Here is a 5,000-nt window from a genome sequence, read left to right as displayed (position 1 = left end):
ACACACACACACACACACACACAGAGTATATTATGAATGTGTTTTCATATTAAGTGTTTTCCTTTGCACACTTGGCTGAATGGAGGATTTTTGTGCTTTAGAAATAATTGTAATAGGGGCAAATAGGTAGTGTACAGTAAATATGTGAGATATCAATTAGAATTTGTATGCATTGTAGGTAGGAATGATGTGGTATAAAGTGTAAAGATTAGGTATATGTGGCTGATGGTGTCCTATATGTGACGTGTATTATGTCTACAGTGAATAGAATGTGTGAAAAATTCAATGTTTACTTCCTTAAGTGACACGGACGGGTATAACGGGCCCTGGCGTAGCTTTATATGGGCTTTCTGCAGCCTGTTTCATCGCTTACGGCCATACCACCCTGAACACGCCCGATCTCGTCTGATCTCGGAAGCTAAGCAGGGTCGGGCCTGGTTAGTACTTGGATGGGAGACCGCCTGGGAATGGGCCATGACCCCCCCAAGTCCCTATCGGTGATCCTGGGATGAGCACGATCCTGGGCCACCTGCTGGACGATCCTGGTACTGCAAGATGTTGCAAGATGCTGTGGTCGAGTGGGTAGAGCGTTGGTTTACCATTCATGAGATGACAGGTTCGAGCCCCTGTCCAGCTAATAGAAAGCTATAGATTGACATCTCCAGTAAATGGTTGCATTGAAGGTTTATGAAGATGGGTAATTTCCTTGAAAGATGTATAATCCCTTACACTGCTTGACAGAATAATTGTAGTTGAAAGGTGCAAACCCCTGTGTTTGAATGCAGTTCATTTCAGGGAAGTATAAAACAGGTCAGTATTCTTATTCCTCTTTTTGGACCCTTCATTTCACGTAAACTTTTAATTTCAGGTAAGCATCACACTCCAGTTAGTTTCAGGTAAGTATAATGCAGGTAAGTATTCTTATTCAGCTTTTTGGACCCTTGATTTCAGGTTAAGTTTTAATTTTAGGTAAGCGTTGCACTCCAACATAGGTTCATGTTACAAAAGTTACCCAAGTGGATATTTTTAGTATGTAAAGCAGTTAATAACTGGTAAGTATTAATCGATTAAGCCATGGCAACACATGAATAAAAAATGACCCTTTTTATAGTGTAAAACACTTAAATATGGAATTGTTATGTAAACACCAGGTAATAAGCAGAGCCATTTTCAAATGCAATGAAAATATTTTATTGACACCACAGGAATGAAATCAAACATGACGTGAAGGATCCCACATGCTTGATGCAAAAGGTAACAGGTAGGTATGAATGAAACATGTATATGAACATTTTGTATGACACGTATTACATTACAACATGTATGACATGTAAAACAACACACAAATAAGTTAAATAAATATATACGTTATAAACATTTAAAACATTTTTAAACAATTTCACAGTATTTACATCATTGTGTGTGTGTGTGTGTGTGTGTGTGTGTGTGTGTGTGTGTGTGTGTGTGAGAGACAGACAGACAGTCCAGTAACCAACAACAAGGTTAGAAGGATGTTCTCCTCTTCTCCAGTTCCCATCAACCACAGTTTTGAAGTGTTCATAACTGTTATATGTTACACACAAGCACAATGCTGTAAGTACCATAGACTATATTACAGTGTCATACAGTACAGCACACAATGTGCTGTGTGATCATAAGGAAAATACACATTTTAAATCAATTTCACAGTATTTACATCATTGTGTGTGTGTGTATCAGTATGGTGTGTGTGTGTGTGTGTCAGTATGGTGTGTGTGTGTGTGCGTGCGTGCCTGCGTGTGTGTGTGTGTGTCAGTGTGAGTGACAGACAGACAGACAGACAGTCATTGCAACCCACAACAGGTTTAGAGGGTGACTCTCCTCTTCTCCAGTTCCTGGTCCACCACACTTTTAAAGTGTTCATAGCTGGTGTACGTTACACCTTCGAAGCCAGGTGTGGTGGACATATTGGTGGCGAGGCAAAAGGTGAAGATTTTCTGGCTGCTTCCAGCCACCTTGTCTTTGGAAGGGGTGTATTTCTTCCGCTGCCCCCCACACTGCGGCACTTTGCAAGCCCCACATGGCTTATTGGACTTGTTGGGCATCACAGGTTTCACGGCGGGAGGACAGGGTGGGAGGACAGGGAGGAAGACTGGGTTGGCGGATGGCAGCAATCTCACTGACGGAGCCTGTGGTTGGGTTGCACCAGGAGGACAGGTGCTTTTGCCACGGCAGATGACACGTAGGATGCAGTGGCAGGCTTGGGCTGGATACTGCGGTGTGAAGGGCCTGGTTGACAGCCTGGCTGTGGCTCTGGCTGCAGCTGCGTCTCTTCAAAGTCCAACCTGTAAAAAATAAAATAAAAACACACACACACACAAGCACAATACTGTGAGTATCATATACTATAATACAGTGCAATACAGTACAGCTCTCCACAAAAAAATAAACAGATAGAGTGAGTGAAGAGCTTACCTCCGCTTTTCCCCACGCCTTTTGCCAGCGACATGGTGAGGCTCCTGGTACTGCACCTGAGGTCTGTCTGGTGGTGGCAGTGACGACGGCAGAGCAGGGGCATCAGGCATTGGTTGGTCTGACAGAACGTCCCGATGAGTCTTCACTCTTGGCCTGACCGTTGCCCTGAAGTTGGCCATCTTCTCCTCCCTCCTGAAAAAGCCGGGTCGTCCCTCACTCTGTCGGCGATCCTCTTGTACTGGCCTTTGATGGACGAGGTCAGCTTGCTGGGAGACGAATGGAATTTGCTGCAGGTGGGATAGTGCTGCAGCATCTTAATCAGGAGGTACAGAAGACAGCGCTGCTTGGGGGTACCTCATCCAGCCAAACTTGGTCTTGGGAGGGGTGTACGTCCCTGCAGGCTTGGCGAAGGCGAGGATGCCCTTCTGCGAGGAGGATGAGGCTGCCGTCGACGAAGAGCCAGCTGTGTGTGCGTCGTACAGCAGAGTCTGGTACAGGTCACGCCGCTCGATGTACCACTCGTCGTGGCCCTGTTTCAGCAGCCGCTGCACCTTGCTCATCGACACGGCGTTGAGGCGGTCGCTCAGCAGAGTCACCACTCCTCTGTCGATGGCGCGCTTCCCACACAGAATGGCGGGGAACATCCGTCTAAAGGCAGGGGCGAGGCTCATCAGAACTTTTGGACTGTAGGCCAGCCAAATGTACTGCTGCTGCTGATGGTGATCTTCCTCCTCCTCCTCCTCCTCCCCCTCGATGTCGCGCGCCACCGACACATGCCTCACCTTCTCGCAGTAGGAGCACTTCAGCTTTTCTGTCAGGAGGGTGTAATAAGATGACATGCCACACACCTGCCTGGCATAGCTGCCGAAGCCCTTCCTCTCCAGGTATTCCCCAGGCGGCGCAGGGCAGTTGGTGTTGGGGCAGGGAATCATGGCCTTCATCACACCGACGGGGCGCCAGAAGAAGGCAGGCGTGGTGAAAAAGGAGAGCATGCTGGGAACTGCTCCCTTGACGGATACAGGCAGTGGGGGTTGGTGGAACTCCATCTTCTCCTTCAGCAACTTCCTCTCCACAATGTCACCTTTGGCATTTTTATAGCGGGATGCCCTCTCAAACAGGCCATATGCCTCGTTGCTCTTCATCCACTTAATGTTTGGGAGGGCGATGGCAAGTGCTTGGGCAGATGAGGGTGGCTCCTCCCAGTACCTCTGCCAACCTTCCAGGTGGATGCCGGAGGGCACAGAGGGCTCCTGCGATGGTGGCACGGCAGACTCCTGGCTGGCAGCTGCGGCTGGGGTGAGCTGTCCCACGGTGGTGATGTGGGTGGAGACAGGGACCTGGGACTCATCCAGGAGTTGTTCTGCAAAGCACACACACACACACACACAAACACACAGAGAATTGAGATAGTTATTCTAAATGAACATAATGACAGAAGTAAAGAAAAACATTGTTAGTTTAAGTCGCTCTAGAAGGGATACAATGGTCAATTCATTCCATATGTAAGCATAATAATATTACCTGCCACAGCCAATAGCTCGGCATCACTGGCATAATTGGAGCCATGCTGGGAAAAGGATGACACCGCTGCGCCTGTCTTTTCCTGAAAAAACAAAAACAAAAAAACAACAGTAAGATCCAGACATCATGGTTTTGAAATAGTGTGGATTATCACTCACATGTACATGTAGAAATTTTAACCTAGCTAACTTGCCTTCAGCTTCTTGTCAACTAGACAGGTGACAGAGGGGAAGTTGTTAACATATTCCTGCAGGCGCTCCTTCTGCCACTTCATGAGCTAATTCAGCTCACCCTGGTGAATGTATTCGGCCAGTATCCACGCCACCCAACCAGCGTCATTCTCCAGCAGCCACCTGAATGTCTGCCCGGCGTACTTTCCAAAGGTCATGACGAGCTGGCCTCTCCACATTTCCCCTCCAGCCTCTCTGGCAGCGGCCTCCGCCTTCACGGGGTCCAGCCAGGTCGGGTCCACCTTCTTGTTGGGGTTGTCTGCCTCAGCCTTGGCAGCTGCCGTACACCTCAACCGGGCCTCTCCCTGCTTGTACAAAGGGATGTTGGGGTACTGGTGCTGTTTCTGGTGTAGGTCCAGCTGGGGCTGGGTAGCGAAGCTCTTCCCACACACGTCACAGGCATGCTGCTTTGGGTAATGGAGCTTCATGTAGCGTGTGAGGTTGGACTTCAGAGTAAACCTCTTGTTGCATACCTCACACTCATAGCTATCATGGCTCTCCATTCTTTCTGGTAATGTAAACACAGGTAATAGGGATCAGACAGTGATGACTGTTCATTTAACTTTCCAACAAGTGACTGTAACAAAACTTTTAAACATGGCTTATTTACAGTCAGTAGTCATCATATGAATAAGGTCAAAGCAAGACAGCCAAGTTATTTATTTAAACTGGATGACAGTATTTAGTTACACAACACAGCTGTTACAGTGGTTAGCCTACTATACAGCGGGCTGTCATTAGTTCAGTCTAGCAACATTTCAAAGCTGGAATTAGTCACCCAATACAGTATTTCAT

General features: G+C 47.5%; 1 pseudogene; it reads left to right on the top strand.

The window, feature by feature from the left end:
• The first annotated feature begins 367 nt into the window (after positions 1-367).
• Positions 368-481, top strand: LOC128358172 (uncharacterized; annotated as a pseudogene).
• Positions 482-5,000: the final 4,519 nt, after the last annotated feature.

This window comes from Scomber japonicus, chromosome 4, assembly GCF_027409825.1.
Source record: "Scomber japonicus isolate fScoJap1 chromosome 4, fScoJap1.pri, whole genome shotgun sequence".
NCBI classification, from domain to species: Eukaryota; Metazoa; Chordata; class Actinopteri; order Scombriformes; family Scombridae; genus Scomber; species Scomber japonicus.
This window is presented reverse-complemented; position numbering and strand designations above follow the sequence as displayed.